The sequence below is a fragment of the Rhinopithecus roxellana genome, chromosome 16, assembly GCF_007565055.1.
Source record: "Rhinopithecus roxellana isolate Shanxi Qingling chromosome 16, ASM756505v1, whole genome shotgun sequence".
Classification (NCBI taxonomy): domain Eukaryota; kingdom Metazoa; phylum Chordata; class Mammalia; order Primates; family Cercopithecidae; genus Rhinopithecus; species Rhinopithecus roxellana.
Genome location: NC_044564.1, coordinates 102682203 through 102708391, shown reverse-complemented (window position 1 = coordinate 102708391; position 26189 = coordinate 102682203). Strand labels below are relative to the sequence as shown.

General features: G+C 38.9%; 1 long non-coding RNA gene across 1 annotated transcript in view; it reads left to right on the top strand.

Annotated features, from left to right (window-relative positions):
- LOC104682734 overlaps positions 1 to 26189 on the top strand; it is a 58134-nt gene that overhangs the window by 5527 nt on the left and 26418 nt on the right. The window contains exon 3 of the long non-coding RNA XR_750732.2: positions 7354 to 7465. This is a non-coding gene — a long non-coding RNA (uncharacterized LOC104682734). The remainder of the gene's footprint in view (positions 1 to 7353; positions 7466 to 26189) is intronic.

The window sequence follows — 26189 nt, the reverse complement described above, 5'->3', positions numbered from 1 at the left end:
CACAGTAAACTATCATAAAGTAGTGAAATAAAAGAAGTTACTGCTATACTCAAACATTTGGATGAATCTGAGATACAATATTGAGTAAATGAAGTTGGACACCAAAAATATATACTATATGAATACACTTAAATGAAGTTAAAAACAATCAAAACCATAGTGATAGGTATCAGAATGGTGGTTGCCTTTAGAGTGAATATTAACTGGGAAGGTGTAAGAGGGAGGTTTCTGAGGTGCAGATAATACACAATACCTTGATGAAACTAGGTGATTACATAGATATATATTTTGCAAAACAAAATGCAGTTATACATTAGAGTTGTACAGATATTGTACATGTGTACACTTCAATAGAAATATTAAGGGTAAGTGAAAAACAAAGACATTTCCAGACTAAATATAAGAGAATTCATTGCCAGTAGACTTGTACTGAAAGAACTATTTCAGGAGGTTCTTCAGACAGAAGAAAAACTGTCCCAGATAGAAATACAAGAAAAAAATGAGGTGTGAAAAGTGTACAAAAGAAACAAAGGAGTTGGTCAAATGAAATTAAACTCTTGGAAGATTCTTATACTTCCTGGGAAATTGTAAAAGACAAAAACAAAACCCTCATATATATTATATTAGACTATAATAAATGATGGATGAATGTTGTATAATTAAAGATAACTACTCAAACAATAGTAATAACTAAGAAGCTAATAGAATGCAAAATAGAATAATAAAAATGACTTGACTAATCCAAAAGAAAAGAAAGTCGAGAAAAAGAAATATGAAGTGAGTGGAGCAAGTAAAAAGCAAATAGTAAGATTGTGGACCAAACCTCAAAAAATATATATATATATTTATATATTATATATTATATAATTATATATATAATGTATTATATATAATTGCATTAAATAAAAATAGGCTAAGTATTTCAACAAAAAGAAAAAATTATCAAACTGCATGATACTTAAGAGAAACAATTCTTAATGGAGAAAGTTCAAAAGTAAAAAGATGGGGGAAAAGGTAAACCATGTAAAGATGAACCTAACAATATTATTAGCACTTTAACAACAGATGAAGAAAGGTTTAAAGCAAAAATCATTACCAGAAATTGAAGTGATTACTTCAAAAAGATCAAAAGGTAAATTCACCAAGAAGACTGACAATTCTTAACTTGTCTGCCCCAAAAACATAGATTCAGAAGATATACAACAATAACTGATAGAACAAAATGGAGAAATAGAAGATCAACAAACAGAGCTAAGATTTTGGCCTATTGCTCTTTATAAATGATTAAAGAAAAAGACGAAAAATCCAGTAAGAAATTATGAGATCCAAATAACAAAATTAATAAACTTGACTTAATTGACATATATAGAATGCAGCAACCACCAACTATAGAATGTACTTTCTTTTTTTTTCTTTCTCTTTTTTTTTTTTTTTTTTTTTTTGAGACGGCGTCTCACTCTGTCACCCAGGCTGGAGTGCAGTGGCACGATTTCCGCTCACTGCAACTTCTGCCTTCCGGTTCACCCCATTCTCCAGCCTCAGCCTGCCGAAGTAGCTGGGACTACAGGCGCCCACCACCTCGCCCTGCTAATTTTGTTTCTGTATTTTTAGTAGAGACGGGGTTTCACCGCCTTAGCCAGGTTGGTTTCGGTCTCCTGACCTCGTGATCCACCTGCCTCGGCCTCCCAAAGTGCTGGCGTGAGCCACCGAGCCAGGCCAGAATGTACTTTCTTTTAAAAGCACATGAAATATTTACCAAAATCCACCATATACTGAGCTATAAAGTCTCAATGAATTTCGAATAATTGAAATAATGTGGAAGAATATTACAAAACTAAAATGGAATTGTGCTAGAAAACAAATAGCAAAAAAATTAGAAGATTCCCTAATATTTGAATTTTAAACAATATTATTCAAAATAAGCTAAAAGTCAATAAAGAAATCTCAATGAAAATTAGAAAATACTTTTAACTACTTGACAAGTAAAAAAACTATATAGCAGAACTTAAGGGATATAGCCAAAGCTGTTCTTCGAGAGAAATGTATTATTTTAAATGCCTATAGTATAATAGAAAAGAAAAAAGCTGCAAACAATTAAGTACTAATTTCTAGAAGTTAGAGAAAGAAGAGAAATCAAAACTAAAAGTAAAATGAAATAAATTTTAGAGTATGGAAATTAGCAAGTAGAAATTAAGCAATAGAAAATTAAGAAAATTAAATGCTGGCTCTTTGTAAAAAATTACTAATACTGATAAAGCCTTGATAAGATTAATGAAGTAAAAAAAAAAAGGAAGGGACGAATATATTACCAATTGGAAATATAAAGAGGACATAATTGTAGTCTTTATGAACCTTAAACAGATAATAAAAGACTATTAAGAAAGACTTTGTTAATAAATTAGAAAATCAGATAAAATTAATATCTGGAACAACACTACTTATCAAAACTAAATCAAGAATTTTTAAAAACCGAATGACCTATACATCTATTAAAGAAATTGAATCTACAAATAAAATCGTTTCCATGGAACGTTCTCCAAGCCCAAGAAACTTCACGTATAATTTTTATAAATATTCAAGGAATAACACCAATCTTAGGAAAAAAAAATTTCAGAAGAATAGAAAAAAGAGAAAATACTTCTATGTTATACTATAAATCCAGAATAATTCTGATATAAAATCTGATAAGAACATTACAAAAAAAGTAAGAATCTCAGATTTATGAGCATACATGTAAAAACACTAGCAGATATCTATTAAAATAACAAAAATATTAGCAAATATATATGAAAAAATAGCACACCACAATCCAATTGGGTATGTTTCAAGAATAGAAGGACAGTGCAACAAACACCAGCCCATGCAATTCACCACGAGAGAAGCCATATTATTTACTTCATATAATGCAGAGAAAACATTTACTAAAATTTAAAACCTCCTCATCAGTTAAAAAAATCAATAAAACTTATTTTTAGCAAAATCTAGTAAGCTGGGGGAAATAGGCAAAATTAATCTAAAATTTCTTCAGAAATGCAAATAGCTTGGAATAGCAAAAATAATAATAGCAAAAAATAATCTTTAAGAAGAAAACCTTTAGAGGACATACCCTACTAGATAGCAAGGCTTCTTTAAAAAATTAGTGTTAAGATATATTGATATGAAGGTTAGAAAAGAGATGAATAAAATAAAATAAAGAGTCTAAAAACAGCACCACACATGAACAACCTCAATATTATGACTAAAATGCCACAGCAAAGGAAAAGGATGATCTTCTCAATAAGCGGCGCAAGATCAGTTTTATGTTTTTATGAAAAAATAAACTTCTGTGCTGCAACATACATAGAAATCAAATCTACATAGATCTAGATAGCTTAATACAAAAGCTAAAGCAATAAAACTTTTACAATATAACAGAATAAATATTTGTATGAACTTGGGATAGGTAATGATTTTTTAAATAGACACAAATGGCATTACCATAAAAGAGAAGATTGACAAATTGGACTATAGAAAAAAATTATAACACCTATTAATTAAAAGACATACTACAGAATTGGTAAAGATAAGTATTTATAAGATTAAGATATGATGAGGGAGTCATTCAGAGTAACAAACTTTTACTAAACAGTAACAAAAAGAAGCCATCAATAAAAACTAGCTAAGAACTCTTCCAAACAATAAAAGAAGAGGAAACACTTCCAAATGTGTTTTATGAGGCTAGCATCACCTGATTGATACCAGAGTCAGACAAGAACACAATTAAGAAAAGAAAACTACAGGCCAATATCCCTGATGAAAACATATGCAAAAATTCTCAATAAAATACTAGCAAAGTGAATTGAACTGCACACTAAAAGGATTATACACCATGACCAGTGGAATTCATCCCTGGAATGCAAGGACAGTTCAATATATGTAAATCAGTGTATTATACCACACTGACAAAACGAAAGGAAAAAAATTACAAGATTGTTTCAATAGGTACAGGAAGAGTATTTGACAAAGTTCAGCATCCATTCATAATTAAAGCTTCAACAAAATAAGTACAAAAAGAACTTTCCTCAATGCAATGATAGCCATATATAAAATGCCCATGGCTAATATTATAATCAACTGTGGAAAAACTGACAGCTTTCCCTCTAATATATGGCACAAAGCAAATTTGCTCACTCTCAAGACCTCTACTCAACATAGTGCTAGAAGTCTTAGGCAGAGTAATTAGAAAAGAAAAAATAATAAAAGGCATCTAATTGAATAAGAAGTAAAATTATCTCTTTGCAAATGACATGATCATATATGTAGAAACCCTAAAGTCTCAATAATTGTTAAAACAATTATTGATATGTGGGGTTAAAACAAATAAATGAATTCAGTAGATGGATCCATTTCACAAAATGTGAGGAAAATAAGCCAAAAATAAAAGTGTAATTTTATTTTCTTTCTCTCTGGCTCAAAAATAGGCTAAAACTAGTCAGGCATGGTGGCTTACACTTATAATCCCAGCATTTTGGGAGGGTGAGGCAAACAGATCACCTGAGGTCAGGAGTTTGAGACCAGCTTGGCTAACATGATGAAACCCATCACTACTAAAAATACCAAAATTTTCCAGGCATGGTGGTGGGCGCCTGTAATTCCAGCTACTTGGGAGCCTGAGGCAGGAGAATCACTTGAACTTGGAAGGCAGATATTGCAGTAAGCCAAGATCGTGCCACTGCACTCCTGCCTAGGCGACAGAGCAAGACCCTGTCTCAAAAAAGGAAAAAAAAAAGAAAGGGCTAAAAGAAGTAATTATTGTCTTTGGTAGTAGAGGGCATGAGGAAGGCTTTTAGGATACATTTTGTGACCTGTGAGGTAGATAATTGGGTGTTTAAGTTTCTAAAATTGTATCACTTTTGCAGTTTCCTGTGTATATGTTATTTTTTGATAAAAATAGTAGATATATCAAAATATTTACAGTATGTATAACTGAGTTGTGCTATCATAGGTGGTTTTTATTTTCTTTAAGCTTTCATATACTTTTAAAATATGTAACGTTTAAGCATTTGAAAGTGGTTTGCATTTTCTAATCACTTTGATGAAACCTTTTCCTCTTGATCCCTTTTGCCCTTTCCCTAAGTCTGTGCCTTAGAACTGTCTTGCATCAACTATTCCAGTGGTCTCTTGATCAGTCTTCTTGTCTCTATTCTTGTAAGTAGGAGGCAAAATTATCTGCCAAATGCTGGTCAGTTTTGTGGTCTTTAAGAGAATTCCTTAACTTGGAAGCAATTGCTGTTGGTAGCCCTTTACCTGCTCCTCATTTTTTTTTAAACCACAGCACACAAAACTAATGATTCTGTGAACCACATGAAAATGGAAATGTTTTGAAGTGATAGAAGCCAGACACAAAGGTCATGTGTTATATGATTTATTTTTATGAAATATCCAGAATAGGTAAATCCATAGAGACAAAACACGGACTATTGGCTGCCAGGGACTGAGAGTAAGGGGGTATAGAGGGAGACTGCTTAGTGGTTAGGGAGTTGTTGTTATCTGCTGAATTGTAATACCTCCTGCAAAAGAAAAAATGATATGTTAAAGTTGTAACCCATAGTACTTAGGAAGGTAACTCTATTTGGAGACAGGGTCTTTACAGAGGTAGATAAGTTGAAATGTGGTCATTATAGTGGGCCCTACTCCAATATGACAGATACCCTTATAAGAAGAGGAAATTTGGACACAGACACATACAAAGGGAGGACCACATGAAAACACAGGAAGAAGACAGCGATTGACAGGCCAAGGAGAGAGGCCTGGGGCAGATCACTCCCTCATGGCCCTCAGCAGACATGAAGCCTGCTGACACTTTGATCTTGAACTTCCAGCCTCTAGAACTGTGAAGAAAATGATTTTTTGTTATGTAATCCACCCAGTGTCTGGCACTTTTTAATAGCAGTCCTAGCAAACTAACTCAGGGGTTTTGTATTGGAGTGATAGAAATGTTTTAAAACTAGATAGAGTTGGTGTTTGCATAACACTGTGAATGTACTGAATGTCAGTGAGTTGGTTACTTCAAAGGAGTTAATTTTATGTCATGTGAATGCCACCTCAATAAATTAAAAAAAAAAAAGACACCCCCCCACCAGCTTTCTTACCACCCACCAGTCAGCCAGGCAATTTTCCCTTGCAAATGAAGCAAAAGACTGGAGGTTTATTCTCCAGAGAAGGTAAAAACAAATACACTCTGCACTGCCTTCAAAAAGTGATGAGGAATTTTGAGAGGCTGTTGTCAAGTTAGCCCATTGTTAAATGTTAAAGTATATAAACTTAAAATTAAGTAAATTATATTAAAGGCACAGACAATAAATAAATACTCAAAATCCTCACTTCCTAATCATTTTACTATCTTTTACTATTATCAACAGTTGTGAGGTTATTTGTATCTACTGTCTATCTATAGTGGAAATACTTCATAATGATGCGACACTTCCCATCTCTTCTTCAACTTTACTTCAGTGGTACCATGTTGGTACCTTGACATCTTCTATGGTGGAAATTTTTACTCCATGGAAATCATCAAAAACTACAAATCAGGACACTCCTTTTCCCCCTCCCTCCCTGACTCCGTTCTCAGACCCGGTTGTTAAGCCTCTACTAGCACCCTGCTGCTAACAAATTCTAAGTATCCTGGAGATAAATCACAGTCTTGGACAAACAAGAATCCCCAACAGAAACAGCCTTTGGAAATGCTCTTCCACATTTCCTCACTGTATTCTGGCTTCCTCCTTGTTCACCACAGTGCTGTTGCCCCTGGAAGCCACCTCGCATCAGCCAGGGAGAGCAAGGGCCCCGGGCAACAGTCCTGCATGCTCAGGTTAGCTCCTGGGAGAAGCTGCATCCCCAGCGGTGGCACTGACAGCTGGGGACACTCCCCACAGTGATGGCAAAACTGTCTAGTGCTCAGGGCCTTTGTAGCTCCTGGCTGCCACGCTGGCATCATCCTCTTGGCTGCCACTCACTGGCCTGGCTCTCAGCTTCCTCTGTGTCAAGGCAGGAGCAGCAGGCACTGAGCCACTCTAAATGTTTGCTGGAGATGGAGCAACCTGGCCTGGTCACAGCTGCAGCCGTGCTTCCTGCCAGACCTCTCAGTGGCTTAGTCAGTGGGTTCATTGGTGGGATGGGAAGAACAGTCCACGAAAGGACCTCCCAAGGTGAGCTTGGCTCTGCCAGCCAAGCAAGGAATATTGGTGCTCCTTACCTGGGAAACAGATGTAGAGGTCAAAGGGCAGGCTTAAAGCCATAGTCATCATTCCCTACCTGGAGCCACCAAACCTGCCTCTTTCACTGGGGTAAAAGTGTTGACTTCTTTCTGAACAGGGAGTGGCAAATCAAAGGCATTGCAGCCTCTTTCATCACTGCCAATTGCTGATGCCGACCATGTGCCAAGTGCTTAATACATCACCTTAAATCTTCTCATCCACCCTCAAAGGTAAGTGTTATTTTCCCTGTTTTACAGATGAAGAGAATCAGGCTGAGGAAATTACTTGAATAAACTCTCAAGGAGAGTTTGTGATAGAACCTGGATTCAAGCTCAAATTCCTTAGACTCCAAAGACAGTGCTCTTCCTGCTGTACTGCCCCTGTTCAGGCCCTCCCATCTGGACTGGTTCAACCCTTTCCATGTGGATGGCTGCTGCCCGTTCACCTCTCCCGCCCCTCTTCCCCTACTTCCACACATCCTACACACCACAGTCAAATTAATCTCTGTCTAAAAATCTAGATACAGATGCAGACAGATGCAGATATAGACATAGGCATAGAAATTGACATAAACATTGACTTAGACATGGACATGGACGTGAACATAGACATGGACATTGACTTAGACAAAAACATGGATAAATATTTTGATGAAAGATTCAAAAGGTCAGGAATCATGTCTGATTCATTTTGTGTCCCTAGAATCTATCACAGTACATGTTTCAGAGCAAGGAAGGTCTCCAAAAATACTGGAGGAATTAAACTGAATGGACTATCGTTTCCCAAATAAAGTGTTGGTGACTCCCACCAAATAATAGTACTAGGTACAGAGCCCTCACATCAGCATCTGGAACTCTCCCCATCTGACCCCACCTGACCCTTCTCATCTTAACTACATCCAACCTATACTCTAAGCATACATGACTCTTTCATGTTCCCTAAGTCCCACATTGAACTTTCTTACCTCCATGTCATTGTTCATACTATTTCCTCCATCTGAAGGACCCTCTTTAGCTCCATCTATCCCTTCTAAAATGTCATGGCCCATTTAAAATATTACTTCTTCCTTGAAGTGTCTCTCTTTATCTCTTTATGAAATGTAACATTTCTGTCTTCTGAATCCCTTAGCGCTGTGTATCTTTCTATGGCCTAATCTTTCTCTGACATAGTTTTTAATCATTGAGATAATAATTCCCCTTGTCTGGAATGTCCTTCATCCAGACTCTTTTTTACATTCATGATTCAGTCTAATATCACCTCCTCTGTGAAGCCTCTCCAGCTCTCCCAGCCCAGTTCGTCACTCCTACCTAAATGCTTCTGGAGCATCTGAACATCCTCCATTGAAGTACTGGTCATCACGGTTATGGTCCGATTACTGTTATCTCTCAACTGCCAAGTGCCTCAGAGATACAGGTGGTACCTTCTTGGACTTTGTCTTTATGGCTTCCACCACAGTTTCAGCGGTAATTGGTAAATAAATAAGTGAAAGACAAGAAAGACACTGTTCCATTTTTCCCTGCTCCCAACCTTCTTTCTCTACCACTCTACCTGTTTGCCTTCTGTTATCAGTATGTTATTTGTAGGATCACAGGTGGAGCCATGGGAAACAAACGAAAAAAAAAAAAAAAAGAAAAACTAAGCAGCACTCAAAAACATGGGAAAACACAATAGATCATCTGATCTGGGGCACAAAGGCCAGGTTATCAGTTACAATTAGAATAAATGGTTTTCATCAAATGAGTTGGTGACAATGACTGCTAATTTATTTGTAGTTTCAGTATTTCCCTCAAACAACAACAACAACAACAAAATTTAAAATTTAAAAAAATAGGGCCTGGCGTGGTGACTCATGCCTGTAATCCTAGCACTTTAGGAGGCAGAGGCAGGCGGATCACTTGCGGTCAGGAGTTCGAGACCGGCCTGGCCAACATGGTGAAACCCTGTCTCTACTAAAAATACCAATTAGCTGGGCGTGGTGGCACACACCTGTAATCCCGCCTGCTTGGGAGGTTCAGACGAGAGAATCACCTGAACCTGGGAGTCAGAGGTTGCATTGAGCCAAAATCCAGCCACTGCACTCTAGCCTGGGTGACAGAGAAAGACTCTGTCTCGGAAAAAAAAAAAAACTAGAATATTATACTGGTTTATAATATATTTTGAACCCATTGTTCAAGATCATAGGTATGTCCTTTAAAGGAACAGCTGACTTGTGACATATAGGCAAGGAAATGTGTATTTTTGTTAGGAGGTTTTCCCTGGTCAGAAGCTGACAAGAAATACTTAAATGAATAGAGAGCACCAATTGGAAGAGGAACACAAAAGCCTTACTTTCAGGTACTATATCTGTCATCTTACCTCCCACCACCTGGGGCAGCATAAAATGAGTTTTCTTGATTCATTTTAAAGATAAGACAGTTAAAACAGTCAAGTCACAAATTCAACATCGCAAAACAGACAAATAGATTTGTGGTTACTGCCTGTGGTTTTCTAGAAAGAAAAGCAGAGGCAGTAGAAGAACCGTAAGTAGTAGACAAACTGGCCTATCACCAGGGTCCTAATATGTCTTTTTTCCTCCCTTCTGTGCCTTTACCCTGGACCATCTCTTCTACCTAGGAATCCCTGCTTCATATAATTTAATGAGCACATTAGCAAACATTAGCTAAATCCTCCCAGAGATCTTTATGAGGCTGGTGTCCTCATCCCTATTTTACAGATGAGGCTAGTTGGTAAGACTTCACAGTCCTATAGCTGCTGAACCTAGGTCCGAAACCCTGGACTTTCCTATTTCAACAGCTGTCTCCACCACTTTCCTTTGTAAAATGTATTGCCAAGGCACAACTCAAGGACATCCCAAAAGTGTCCTGATCACTCCTGGAAGGAGACCTTTTGTTCCCGAAATGTCTGTGGACTCCGATAGCAGTACTTTTAGTCACAACCATTAGTAATAGGCGAATGCTCCTTGTCTCAGATGCCTATGAGATGTCAGCTTCTTAAGAGCAAGGATTGCGTATCTTTCTAGCCTTTATCTATGAATTCAATATTTTCCCTGAGAAATGCATGTTAGGTATTCAAGAAAGTCTGGGAAGCCTAGGGTTACTTTCAGCAATTAAAGCCTCTGGCCATAATTTGATGAATTAAAACTGCATGAAAGCAGAAGACACTGAAAGTGCTTTGCTTATATAAATGCATTAATTATTGCCCCATATTCTAGCTTTCATATGAAGTTACAATTGATATTAAACTCATGGAGGAAATGAAAAGACCCCAAAATGGCTAAACTATGTAAACTTGTGGCTCCCCTACTGAGCTGGAGGCACAAGTCAAAAGGTCTTCCTACTCACATAACTTTACTTACCTCAGTCTGTGGCATATAATCATGCTTAATAAACATTCGTTTGATAGATAGATGGATTGATAAATGGACACAGTGATGCATGAAACATATAAGTGAGTATATAAACAGCAAAACAATATTGCTTCTTTTTACTAATGGTTTTTGAGGAATATTAATAATAATGCTTTAAACCAAACAAACTAATCCAAACAATGCCATCCCTGGTAAGTTGTCTACAAACAAAGCAAAGCTCTCATGATCTCTCTAATTCTGTTTTGACAGTATGGCTTCTGTGTCTGAAATATCTACAATCCCTTTGTTTACAATAGCACCTTAACTGGGTGATTTAAATGAGTAGAGATTGCTTTTACATTTTTCTACAATTATTTAAATGCACATTTCAATTTTCCTGAATTGTGCAAAAGTAATTTGGAAGATTAATTTCTGAAAATACCTGCTGGAATTTGCATACACCAAGCATAATTATTATTGATATTTGCATAGTTCTCCCTGCCCACGTGCATGCACTATTACCAACTGCTATATAACCCATGAAATTATTGAAGAAGTTGCTGTCAGTACAATATGGATTCATCAATAAATGTTCAGCCTCATAGAAGAAAAACAAACTTCACTGTTCAGCTGTAGAAATGTGTCATTTCATTTTATTTATTTAAATGGGGGCAGAATCTGCAAAGATAAATCCAAAGCAAAATAATGTGGCAGTCTTGTGCAATAAAGATTAATGTTATTGCGAAGAACCTCTGAGATTTCTAAGATTTCTAGCCATTGAAAAGGCTAGAAAAGCAATAGGAATTGGGGATTCTTCGCGGGGAAAAGAAAGGAAATAGGCCGGGCTTGGTGGCTCACGCCTGTAATCCCAGCACTCTGGGAGGCAGAGGTGGGTGGATCATGAGGTCAGGAGTTCAAAACCAGCCTGACCAACATGGCGAAACCCCATCTCTAAATAAGAAAATTAGCTGGGTGTGGTGACACGTGCCTGTAATCCCAGCTTCTTAGGAGGCTGAGGCAGGAGAGTCACTTGAACCCAGAAGGCGGAGGTTGCAGTGAGCTGAGATTGTGCCACTGCACTCCAGGCTGGGCAACAGAGCTGTTGTTTTAGACTCCATCTAAAAACAAACAAACAAAAACAAAGTAAATATACCCATGCTACAGAGGGGTGGGGTATTAGAGTATAGTCAGAGAGAGAGCTATGCCACACATGGCTAGAAAGAAAATTCACAGAGATTTGGACTGTGGGAATCACAGATTCTTGATGAATGTATGGACAGGTTCATTAAATGCTTATATAAGGTGTTACACAGGAATGTGACATTTCTTTCCTTTAATCTGCTTGGATGGCAAAACCAAATGGAAAGAAATATGGACAGAAATTATGCAGGAGAATAATAATAGAAAATACTTCTATAACACCTATTATGTGGTAGGCATTTGAGACAGAGTCTCGCTCTGTCGCCCAGGCTGGAGCGCGGTGGTGCAATCTGGGCTCACGGCAACCTCCGCCTCCCAGGTTCAAGCATTTCCCTGCCTCAGCCTCCCGAATAGCTGGGACTACTGGCACCTGTGGTAGGCAATCTATTAATAGCTATATGTATGTATATATTCTTATAATAAATAATCATAAGAATAATATTTAATTCTCATACTAAATATTCATTCATTCATTTAGTTCACCAACTTCGGAAACATTTTGCGTATTTGGCATGTTATAAGGGACTATGAGAAGCTACAGAGATACACAGATCAAGTCCTTACCCTCAAGTAGCTCATAGCCAATGACACAAAACAGATGTCAAATGTATTTTTATAAATATGTATATTATATATATGGGGGAAATAGCAATTGACTGTGCTGGGAACTGGAGGGAAGTTCTTAGAGGAAACGAGTGGCATTTAAAAAAGTAAACAGGCAATTTCCAAATCAATAAGAACAGAAGGCCATATTGGTATGTTGGGCATCATGCACAAAAACATGGTGCTATGAAATGGCACGCCTTGTTTATTACATCGTAAATATCTCATTGCAGCTGGCAGTGGGAGAAGAGGAAAAGACACCGATGACCAAGGCCTTGAGTGCCTTATGGGCAATATCGAGCCACTGAAAGATCTTAACCCTTTTCCCATTTAGAAAAAAAAAGATGCAGCTCACTGCCAGCACTCATTTAATTTTACATAAATACACTCTTTGAGGGTCAAGCAAATCTGACTGATTTTCAATGTGAAAAAACATAAAAACCATTCTTTGAGTTATTTCAGACAAAACGCATATAAAAATTGTCTGAGTCATCAGAATCATCTATTTCAGATAAATCAGATTCATCAAATGAATCTTCGGCCAACAACTGTTTGAGGACGATGTTAATTAACATCACAGGTAGAAATGTTATTTTTTCTAGGATTTGACATTTTCAGTGATCAATAATTACTATATTTTGTAAATGGAAATACCTCTACTAAAAACAGAGTGCTATAAATAGAGGGATGTCTTTTGTTCCCAAAGTCAATATACTAGAGTGAGACAAAAATGATAATAAAAGTCAGATATTTCATGGCAAAGGTTATCACAGGGTAAACAGTGCAGCTGCAAGTGACTCTGGCAAGTATTCTTGAGGCAAATGGGAAAAGTTAAGCAGCAAAAGTGACATGGATGGGTTCCACCTTGAAAGGGTCTCTGCAGGGACTCTATAGAGAATGGGCTTATAGCATTAATTCTAGAAGAAGGTAAGTTGTTGCAATTTAAAATATGATCAGAAAACAAAATATCATATTTTATGTATATGTATAATATATAGGTACAATATATTATATGTATAATATGATGTATAATTTATTTATCAAAATATATTATGTATTATAATACATAATATATTTGGCTAGGGAGTAGGGTCTCCCCTGCCCTGTGTGACTCTCAGGTGGGCCCCCGCATCACCTGAGAAGCATTAATTCTAGAAGAAGGTAAGTTGTTGCAATTTAAAATATGATCAGGGAATAAAATATCATATTTTATATATGTATAATATATAGGTACAATATATGTATAATATGATGTATAATAAATATATATTATATTTATCAAAAATATATTATATATTGTACATATATAATATATACTGGTAAGAATGTAAGTTGGAATTTAAAATATGACCAGGGAATAAAATATCATATATGTATAATGTACTATATATTATATGTACTATAAATAGCATATATTATAAATATATGCATACAATATATAGTATGTATACTATATATTATATATTTATGCAATATATAATATATATACAATATATACTACAGTATGTATGTAATACATATATAGCTATATAACATGTGTATAATGTATATTATACACACATATATGTATATTATATATGTGCCTATCATTGGCTGGTATGTCAAGAAAAGTTTCAATTTCTCAGGGGGGTGGGGCCAAAATGGCCTACTAGAAGTAGCAGCGATCAGAGGCTCCCATCAAAGAGAATCATAATCAGCATGTGAATCCTGCACCGCCAACCCAGGTATCCATGCTGTCTCATCAGAACAGACTAGGCAGCTGGCATGATCTACAGAGAGGAGGGAAGAGAGGTGTGGTGTGGGGGCCCACCTGAGAGCCACATGGGGCAGGGGAGCCCCTACTCCCTAGCCAAGGGAGGTGGTGAGTGAGTGTGCTACCCAGCTGGGGAAACCATGCTTTTTCCACGGAACTGTGCAACCCATGGATAGGAAAATTCCACTCGCGAACCCTTGCCACCAGGGTCTAGGTTCCCAACCCTGGAGCCTTGCAGATTCTCAACAGACTCTGCCTGCTGTCTAAGCCATTTGAGCTCCTTGGGGAAGGGGCAGCAGCCAGCACTGGGACACGTAACTGTCTAACACACTAAGTGGGGAAGGGCGGCATCCATCTCTATAGCTCCAGGCTGCACTATTCCCTTGTTGGAGCCAGGGAGGCTGGATGGCTTGGTCCCAAGAGCTGTCCCCTACAGGCCAACACACCGACTGTGACAGACTGCAGCCAGAGCATGCCTTCAGGCCTGACCCTGACCCATCCTTCCTCACTAGGTGGGGCTTCCCTGCAGGAACTCCAACAACTCCGGCTGGAGGCTCAGGGACAGAACCCTGATCTCCCTGGGCCTGGGGAAGGGTGGCCACAGTCTCTGCTGACTAGCAGACTTGGCCTTTTCTCCTGGTAGTTCTGAGGAAGCCAGGCAGCCCAGACTAGTGGGTTTCCCCTGAGTGAAGCACACCCCTTTCACCAAGGGACAGTCAAAGTGCTTTGTTAAACAGGTCCTGTTCCCCCTGCCACCCAACTGGGTGAGACCCTCCAACAGGGTTGCCAGACACCCTAGATAGGAGTGATCCTACTGGCATAAGGTTGGTGCCCCTTGAGGTCAAAGATCCCAGAAGAAGGAGCAGGCACTCATCTTTGCTATTCTCCAGCCTCCTTGAGTGACATCTCCAGGCCTGGGAGCAAAACAGATGAATAGGGTCTGAAATGAACTCCCAGCAAACCACAGCAGCCCTCCAGAAGAGGGACCTGACCATTGAAAGAAAAATAAACAGCAACAACAACAGCATCAACAGCAACAAAAAATCCCCCACAAAAAAACCCATCGAAGGGTCAGCAGCCTCAAAGATCGAAACTAGACAAACTCATGAAGATGGGAAAGAATTGAGAAAAAACAACACTGAAAGCCCAAAAGGCCAGAGTGCCTCTTCTCCAAATGATTGCAGTGCCTCTCCAGCAAGGGCACAGAACTGGATGGAGGATGAGATGGATGAATTGACAGAAGAAGGCTTCAGAAGATGGATGATAAACTCCACTGAGCTAAAGAAGCATGTTCCAACCCAATGTAAATAAGCTAAAACCTTGATAAAAGGTTAGAGGAGCTGCTAACTAGAATAACTAGTTTAGAGAAGAACATAAATGATTTGATGGAGTTGAAAAATACAGCAGGTGAACTTTAGGAAGCATGCACAAGTATCAATAACTGAATCAACCAAGTGGAAGAAAGGATATGAGAATTTGAAGACCACCTTGCTAAAATAAGGCATGCAGACAAGATTAGAGAAAGAAGAATGAAAAGGAACAAACAAAGCCTCCAAGAAATATGAGACTATGTAAAAAGACCAAACCTAGGGTTGACTGGAGTAGCTGATGGAGACGGGAGAATGGAAACAAGCTGGAAAACACACTTCAGGATATTATACAGGAGAACTTCCCCAACTTATCAAGGCAGGCCAACATGCAAATTCAGGAAATACAGAGAACACTACTAAGATACTCCACAAGAAGATCAACCCCAAGACACAAAATCATCAGACCCTCCAAGGTCAAAATGAAGGAAAAAATGTTAAAGGCAGCCAGAGAGAAAGACCAGGTCACCTGCAAAGAGAAGTCCCTCAGACTAACAGTGGACCTCTTAGCAGAATCTCTATAAGCCAGAAGAGATTGGAGGCCAATAATTCAACATTTTTAAAGAAAAAATTTTCAACCCAGAATTTCATATGCAGCCAAACTAAGCTTCATAAGTGAAGGAGAAATAAAATCCTTTCCAGACAAGCAAATACTGAGGGGTTTTGTCACCACCAGGCCTGCCTTACAAGAGATCCTGAAGGAAGCACTAAATATGAAAAGAAAAAAACAGTACCAGGCACTGCAAAACCACACCAAAATATAAAGAACAACGACACTATGAAGAAACTACATCAACTAGTGTGCAAAATAACCAGCTAGCATCATGATGGCAGGATCAAATTCACACGTGATACTACTGACCTTAAATGTACTGACTACATGCCCTAGTTAAAAGACACAGACTGTCAAATTGGACAGAGTCAAGACCCATTGATGTGCTGTATTCAGGAGACCCATCTCATATGCAAAGACACGCATAGGCTCAAAAGAAAGGGATGGAGGATATTTACCAAGAGAGGAAATTTACCAAGCAAATGGAAAGCAAAAACAAACAAACAAACAGGGGTTGCAAACCTAGTCTCTGACAAAACAGACTTCAAACCAACAAATATCAAAAAAAAAAAAAAAAAAGATGAGGAAGAGCATTACATTATGGTAAAGGGAATAATTCAACAAGAAGAGCTAGCTATCCTAAATATATATGCACCCAATACAGGAGAACCCAGATTCACAAAACAAGTTCCTAGAGATCTGCAAAGACACTTAGACTCCCACGCAATAATAGTGGGAGACTTTATTTATTTATTTATTTATTTTTTGAGACAGAGTCTTGCTTTTGTCACCCAGGCTGGAGTGCAATGGTGCCATGTCATCTCACTACAACCTCCACTTCCCGGGTTCAAACAATTCTCCTTCCTTAGCCTACTGAGTAGCTGGGATTACAGGCGCCCGCCACAACGTCCGGCTAATTTTTTGTATTTTTAGTAGAGACAGGGTTTCGCCATGTTGGCCAAGCTGTCCTCAAACTCCTGACCTCAGGTGATCTGCCCTCCTCAGCCTCCCAAAGTGCTGGAATTACAGGCATGAGCCACTGTGCCCAGCAACAGTGGGAGACTTTAACTCCACCCTGTCAGTATCAGATCAAGGAGACAGAAAATTAACAAGGATACTCAGGACTTGAACTCAGCTCTGGATCAAGTGGACCTGATAGATATCTACAGAACTCTTCGCCCCAAATCAACAGAATATACATTCTTCTCAATGCCACATGGCACTTATTCTAAAATTGACCACATCATTGGAAGTAAAACACTCCTTAGCAAGTGCAAAAGAATGGAAATCATAGCAAACAGTCTCTCAGACCACAGTGCAATCAAATTAGAACTCAAGATTAAGAAACTCACTCACAACCACGCAATTACATGGAAATTGAACAACCTGCTCCTGAATGACTCCTGGGAAAATAATAAAATTAAGGCAGAAATCAAGAAGTTCTTTGAAACCAATGAGAACAAAGCGACAACATACCAAAATCTCTGGGACATAGTTAAAGCAGTGTTAAGAGAGAAATTTATAGCACTAAATGCCTACATCAGAAAGCTAGAATATCTCAAATCATATCCTAACGTCACAATTAAAGGAGCTACAGAGGTAAGAGCAAACTAATTCAAACTCTAGCAGAGGACAAGAAATAACTAAGATCAGAGCAGAACTGAATGAGATAGAGATATGAAAATGCCTCCCTCAAAAATCAATGAATTCAGGAGCTGGTTTTTTGGAAAAAAAAAAAAATAGACTGCAAGCTAGACTAAGAAAGAGGAAAAGAGAGAAGACTCAAATAGACCCAATAAAAAATGATAAGGGGTTATCACCACTAAACCCACAGAAATACAAACTACCATCAGAGAATACTATAAACACCTCTACACAAATAAACTAGAAAACCTAGAAGAAATGGGTAAATTCCTGGACACATACACCCTCCCAAGACTAAACCAGGAAAAAGTCAAATCCCTGAATAGACCAATAACAAGTTCTGAAATTGATGCAGTAATTAATAGCCTACCAACCAAAAAAAGCCCAAGACCAGACAGATTCATAACCAAATTCTACCAGAGGTACAAAGAGGAGCTGGTACCATTTCTTCTAAAACTACTACAAACATTTGAAAAGGAGGGACTCCTCCCTAACTCATTTTATGAAGCCAGCATCATCCTGATACCAAAACCTGGCAGAGACACAACAACAAAAAAACTTCAGGCCAATCTCCCTGATGAACATTGATGCCAAAATTCTCAATAAAATACTGGCAAACCAAATCCAGCAGCACATCAAAAACTTATCCATCATGATCAAATTAGCTTCATCCCTGGGATGCAAGGCTGGTTCAACATACACAAATCAATAAACTTAATCCATCACATAAACAGAACAAAACACTAAAAATATATGATTATGTCAATAGATGGAGAAAAGGCCTTTGATAAAATTCAACATCCCTTCATGCTAGAAACTCTCAATAAACTAGGTATCGGTGGAACATACCTCGAATAGGAAGAGCTATTTATGACAAACCCACAGCAAATATAATAGTGAATGGGCAAAAGCTGGAAGCATTCCCTTGAGAACTGGCACAAGACAAGGATGCCCTCTCTCAGCACTCCTATTCAACATAGTATTGGAAGTTCCAGCCAGGCAATCAGACAAGAGAAAGAAAGAAAGGGTATTCAGATAGGAAGAGTAGAAGTCAAATTGTCTCTGTTTGCAGATGACATGATTCTATATTTAGAAAACCCCATCATCTCAGCCCAAAAACTCCTTAAGCTGATAAGCAACTTCAGCAAACTCTCAGGATACAAAATGAATGTGGAAGAATCACAAGCATTCCTTTACACCAACAATAGGCAAGCAGACAGCCAAATCCTGAATGAACTCCCATTCACAATTGCTACAAAGAGAATAAAATACCTAGGAATACAGCTAACAAGGGATGTGAAGGACCTTTTCAAGGAGAACTATAAACCACTGCCTGAAGAAATAACAGAGGGCAAAAACAAATGGAAAAACATTCCATCCTCATGGACTGGAAGAATCAATATTGTGAAAATGCCCATACTGCCCAAAGGAATTTATAGATTCTATGCTATTCCCATCAAACTACCATAGACATTCTTCACAGAATTAGAAAAAAAAAAACTACTTTAAATTTCACATAGAATCAAAGAAGACCCTGTATAGCCAAGAAAATCCTAAGCAAAAAGAACAAAGCTGGAGGCATCATACTACCTGACTTCAAATTATACTCCAAGGCTACGGTATCCAAAACAGCATGGTGCTGGTACCAAAACCAATGGAATGGAACAGAGACCTCAGAAATAACACCACACATCTACAACCATCTGATCTTCAACAAACCTGACAAAAACAAGCAATGGGGAAAGGATCTCCTATTCAATAAATGGTGCTGGGAAAACTGGCTAGACATATGCAGAAAACTGAAACTGGACCCCTTCCTTACAATTTATACAAAAATTAACTCAAGATGGATTAAAGACTTAAATGTAAAACCCAGGCAATACTATTCAGGACATAGGCATGGGCAAAGACTTTATAACAAAAGCATCAAGAACAACTGCAACAAGAGCCAAGATTGACAACTGGGATCTAATTAAACTAAAGAGCTTCTGCACAGCAAGAGAAACAATGAACACGCAACATACAGAATGGGAGAACATTTTTGCAATCTACCCATCTAACAAAGGTCTAATATCCAGAATTTACAAGGAACTTAAACAAATTTACAAGAAAAAAAAAAAACCATCAAAAAGTGGGCAAAGGGTATGAACAGACATTTTTCAAGAGAAGACATTTATGCGGCCAACAAACATATGAAAAAAAAACCTCAACATTGCTGATCATTAGAGAAATGTAAATCAAAACCACAATGAGATACCATCTCATACCAGTCAAGAAACAATAGATGCTGGGGAGACTGTGGGGGAATAGGAATGCTTTTACACTTTTGGTGGGAATGTAAATTAGGTCAGCCATTGTGGAAGACAGTATGCTGACTCCTCAAGGATCTAGAACCAGAATTACCATTTGACCCAGCAATCCCATTACTGGGTATGTACCCAAAAAATATAAATCATTCTACTATAAAGACACATGCACACGTGTGTTTATTGCAGCACTATTTATAATAGCAAAGTCATGAAATCAACCCAAATGCCCATCAATGATAAACTGGGTGAAAAAAATGTGGTACATATACACCATGGAATACTATGCAGCCATAAAAAGGAATGAGATTATGTCCTTTGCAAGGACATGGATGAAGCTGGAAGCCATTATCCTAAGCAAACTAACACAGGAACAGAAAAACCAAACACCGCATGTTCTCACTCATAAGTGGGAGTTGAACAATGAGAACACATAACACATGGACACAGGGAGGGGAACAACACACACCCAGGGTCTGTTGGAGGGTGGGGGACAAGGGGAGGGAATTTAGAGGACAGGTCAATAGGTGCAGCAAACCACCATGGCACACATATAACTATGTAACAAACCTGCACATTCTGCATGTGTATCCTGGAACTTTAAAAAAAGAAAAGATTCGTCATTAATGATAATGGATATAAATCCATATTTCAAAACATTTCTTTGATCAATACAGTATTTCTACAGACTCCACAACTTTTCCAGAAAGAGCCCACCATCTCTTCCCTCCACCGTCATATGGTCTTTCTCCTCTCAGTAAAAGACATGATCAATTGCCCAGTCCTCCAAACGACACCTGAGAGTCTTCACAAATGCCCATTCTCTTTTATTCCCTAAATCTAGCCATTCATCATGTTCAGTTACTTCCTTGTCATCCACCCTTTTTAGTTATCTTTACCTTTTAAATACCACACATATCAGTCAGTTTCTTTATCCTACTATGACTGCCCTAATTTCAGTTGGCATTCTTCCTCGGACTAAAACAACCCTGGTTAAAATGCCAGCCCCACTGTTACTGCAATGTGACTTTGTACAAGTTATTTAATCTGCTTAACCTCGGTTTACCCATCTGTAAAATGGGATAACAATAGACTTTTCAGAGTTGTTGTGGTAATCCAATGAACAACGCAGGTAATGTTTCTGTACAGTGCTAGCACATAGCAATTAATTTGTGTACCCTATTCTTACATTTAGCCTTCCTATTGCCAGACTCAGGCCTCACCTCCCATCTCACTGCAGTATCAATCCATTCACCATAGTTTACGTAAATGTGACTTCTCTAAAACACAGATTTGACCAAGTTATTCTCATGCTTAAAACATAGATTTTTCCATGCCTTTTCATCAGCTACAATACCAATCCAGACGTTTTGTAGGACAGAAAAGGTTTTGAATGGATATCCTGTATTTCTGTGTCCAATCCTGTTGCCACTCCTTAATGTGCCCTTTATTCCACAGAAACATTTACACCACTACACATAAACCACATTCCCTCCCTCTTTTAAGCCTTTGTATTTGCTATTTCTACGTACAGAATACCTTTCCCTGTCCACTGTCACCATTCTTCCAACTCTCATGTTGCATACAGCTTGCCCTCCTATGGTCAATTCACATGATGATTCTGATGTGAATTCTTGCCTAGTGTCCTGTATCTAAGGATGGAGTTCATCATTCTCATAATTTGTCCTCCTAAGTCCCTCTCCCTATTCCTTGGTCATAACACCCTGCATGCTGTACTGTAATCATCTCCTGTACCACAGCCCACAGCACCCTGTACTGTAACTACCTTAGAAGGTATTTGCCCCAGTAGACTGTGTGCTGCCTGAAGGAAGGGTCCATGCCTCACCCCAGCCTCCAGACCCAGCACAGTAACATTACGCTTAACAAGGAAGCCTTAATCAAAGAAGCCTTGGAGTGCGTCCCAGGTAACTAGGTTTTCAGTGGCTTGTATGCTCATTGGTCCATGTGGGTTGTCTCCAGGAAACTGGCCAACATCCTAAAGTCAAACATTTATAGGAAGCCTTTGGCTTTACACATTGAAGGCTTTTAGAATTAGCAATGCACTAGCAGAAGGAAAATCTCAAGTTTTTATCTAAGCACAACTACATGATTAGAAAACCAGTTGCATAGTTGAAAGATCATGGACACAATGGACAACCCTGCACCTGACTCTCAATTCTGCTAACTTTTAGCTGTTTTATTTTAAGCAAGTTACCTAACTTTTCTGGGTGTCAGTTTCCCCTTCTATAAATTAGAGATGACAATAAACCACATAGAGTTGTTTTGAAGATTCAAGGAGAAAATGTGTTAAATATTTAGTGCATAGTATCAATTTAATATGTGATTAGTATTGCAGTTATTCTTATTCTTATCCTCAGAATTCAACAAACATACCACTTCAAACCCATTAGGATGACTATTTAAAAAAAAGAAAAAGAACATAACAAGTGTTGGTGAGGATGTGGAGAAATTGGAATGTTCAGGGAATGTAAAATGGTGCAGCCACTGTGGAAAACAGTGTAGTGACTCCTTCAAATAAATTCACATAGAATTACCACATGATCCAGCAATTCCACTTCTAGGTATATACCCAGGAGAATTGAGGCCGGGCTTGGTGGCTCATGCGTATAATCCCAGCACTTTGGGAGGCCGAGGTGGGTGAATCATTTGAGGTCAGGAATTCAAGACCACCCTGGCCAACATGGTGAAACCCTCTTTCTACTAAAAATACTAAAATTAGCCAGGCGGTGGTGGTGGTCATTTGTAATGCCAGCTACTCAGGAGGCTGAGGTGGGAGAATCGCTTGAGCCTGGGAGGCGAAGGTCGTGCTGAGCCAAGACTGCGCCACTACATTCCAGCCTGGGCGACAGAGTGAGACTCCATCTCAGAAAAAAACAAAAACAAAACAAAAAAAGAATTGAAAACAAGCACCCAAACAGATATTTGTATACCAATATTCATGATAGCATTATTCACAATAGCCGAAAGGTGGAAACTATCCACGTCAACCAACAAACAAGTAAATAGAGAAATGAAATGTGTACACATACAATGGAATATTATGCTGCCTTTTGAAGGAAGGATATTCTAGTATGTGCTGAACGTGGATGAACCTTGATGGCATTATGCTATGAAATAAACCAGGAGCAAAAGGACAAATAATGTCACATGATTCCACTTACATGAGGTATCTGCAGTCTTCAAATTCATAGAGATAGAAAACAGAGTGGTGATTATCTGAGGGGAGAGGAGAATGGGGAGTTATTGTTTAATGAGTACAGAGTTTCAGTTTGGGAAGATGAGAAGGTCCTGTGGATGAACAGTGGTCATGGTTGCATAGCAGCAATGTGAATGTACTTCATTCTACTGGACTGTACACTTAAAAATGATCAAAATGTTAAGTTTTACGTTAAGCATACTCTACCACTATAAAAACACTCAGTGAACAAGGCTTAATCAGATCTGCCAGAATAATTAAACAGCTATAGTAAAGCCAACTGCATAGTAAAACTCATAGGAGGGCTTTTGGAAGGTTAAAGTGAAGACTCCGTGTTCCTTCAACTCTAAGCTGATTCCTTTATCTCAGAATGATGTTGAGATCCTGCAAATCTTTATTTTCCATAGAAGCGAGTGTGCATGCACACACACACACACGCACAGTCTCTGGGGCCCATAGAGACACAACCTGGAAACAGGGCTTGCCAGGATTAGAGAGCCAGGCCAGCCCATGTATCATTCACCCAGAAGACAGCCCTCCATGGAGAAAAAGAACCTCATAGTCTCCTAACAAAGAGGATAATAAATTCCGATTAGCCAAGGAAGCTCTGAGTCTAAATACCAGCAAAGCTCAGCCCCTGCAAGTGGGGACGAATTATCTGAAAGGTCATCCTAGAGACACTGAACAAAGGGCCTCGAGCAGCTGGGTTTCTTAATTTGAGGAAACACTGAGGCCTTTAAAGAAGCCAGAGGCAGAACTGGAGAGATGGGAAAGTGGAGCGGCCTTCTGAGCACAGGGAGGATTTAATAGGAAGGGAAACACAAACCCCGCAGGAAGCTCTGGGACCTGGCAGCCATGGCTCTCTCTGCCAGGCTGATGGCCTCTGGAAAGAGCCGCCATCTCCTGTGTTGGGCCAGGGTGGCCTTTTTTGGCACTGTAATAAAATAGGATGGCTCTGATCTCAGTGATTGAAGCTTTAAAACCACAAGCCTCTGGGAGGGAGTAGGCTCAGAGTAACAACCCATACACCCCTGTTCGCTCTTCTCCGAGCTGTGGTCTGCTGACAGAGCCCAGTCTGTCTCCAGAAAATTCCAGGGGCCTCTCAGGAGTCTAAGGCCAAGCCTCGACCAGTGGCCTCTTGCCTGGGTCCTGTTGTCACAACCCCAGCGGTTGAAAGATGGAAAGCTCCGTGGGAGGGCCAGGTGGCAGGCAGGAAGCAGCCTGCTGGCCTGGAGCCATCCCCAGCTTCCAATAACCCCTCTGTCTAGAAAACCAAGGGAAGGAGAATGAAAGGGTCATCTTACTTAGGTAAAAACCTGAGCAGTTGGCCTCATCCTGGACAGAGGGCACTCCGAGGGTAGACCTGAGTCAAATTCCTGAGTGTCTCAGGGAGCAAGGGGCTAGCTAGCACTGGTATGTTTCGAACCAAAGACCATGCTAACGAGAGAAAGAAAAGAATATATATGGTGAACAAAGTCCTGAGTGAGGTTTTCCTACTGACTTTAATCCTCACAACAACTTTGAGTGGAAGATATTGTTGTTCCCATTTTAGACAAAAGGGAATGGGGTACAGCCAAAATTTGAACCTGTATCTAGATGACTCTAAAGTTGTCTCCTCTGTACCACACTACCCCTAAATGAAGCCTTTCCCAAATATTAGTTTCCTATGCCTTGAAAATAGTCTCTAATTCATATATTTGAGACTCAGAAAAGTTCAGTAGCTTGCCAAATATACTGTCAGTGAGTTAGAGAACTGAGACTGGAATTCATTTCCAACTGATTCCAAAGCTGACGTTCATTCTTCCATGCTTCATGTATCTTTAGTTAAAATAAAATAATCCTGTGGCTTTTTGCCAATCAGCAAACATTTTGCTCCTTCAGTCTTGAAGCCTTAGCCCTTTAAAGAGTAACTCAGTAATTATGCTGCCCCAATGCCCCAGAAGTCACAATTTACTGCAGAATGAGGTGATATGAAACAAAACAGACACATCTCCAGGCCAAAGAAAGGCTCTCTGGACTGCACAGACTTGATGACTTTTATTGAGATCTGAGGCCCATTTATGTACAAAAAGCAGTGAAGGGAAGTGGCAGTAGATATGTGCATTTGGCACATGTTTAGTTCCTGCTCTGGCAAACGATTCTAGTTGTTTGGTTTTGGTGAGAAAAGACCCAGTGGGCTTGAGCAATAAAAATGACCAATCATTTTGTGGAGAGAAATTAGATGTCATTAGCCAAAGTAATAAAAGCAACTGTCTCTTCCAAGATTCATGTATTCCAGCAAATGTAGGTATCTCTCTTCTCTTCAGACTTAAATTCTGAAAGTATATTAATTTGCATAGGAAATATATACTTTTATAATCAGGTACCTCTCTTAGTCTCTTGGGGGAAGTGTTCCCAATGGCAGGAACAAGCAAATTGAATGAAATGGAAATTATCTAGGATATTGCTTATCACCTTATAATTTCAGTCAAAATGGCAAAGCCCACTTTAAGGATTACTCATGCCTAAAGGAAAGGGAATAGTTAAACCACAAAGGCTTGAAGGAGGCCTCTTATATTTTTAAAGAACAATCCTAGAGCCACTCTGCTCCTATGAGCACTATCCTTGCAATAGAGACTTTCATGTTAAAGGAAGCACAAAGGATGGGAAGTCTTTAGCAATGGGAGAAAGTCTTCCATGCAATACTTGTGGTTCCAGCAATATGCACAGTAGATATTCTGAAAAAACTCCTTCCACATATAAATGCTAGATAAAATATAACAAACATCCTTTTAGATGCATGGCTGAGCTCACAAGAAAGGGAAATCCCCCGAGGTCAGAGGTCAGAAATGAAGAAGGAACTCAAAAGCAAAGTTGTAAGCATGTGTGCTTATGCTGTCGCTTCCCTGAGGTGACAGAGGGCAGGCACAGTCACTCATGGGAGTCTAGGAGTTTGGGTTTTAATGCCCATGTTGTGAAAGGAAAT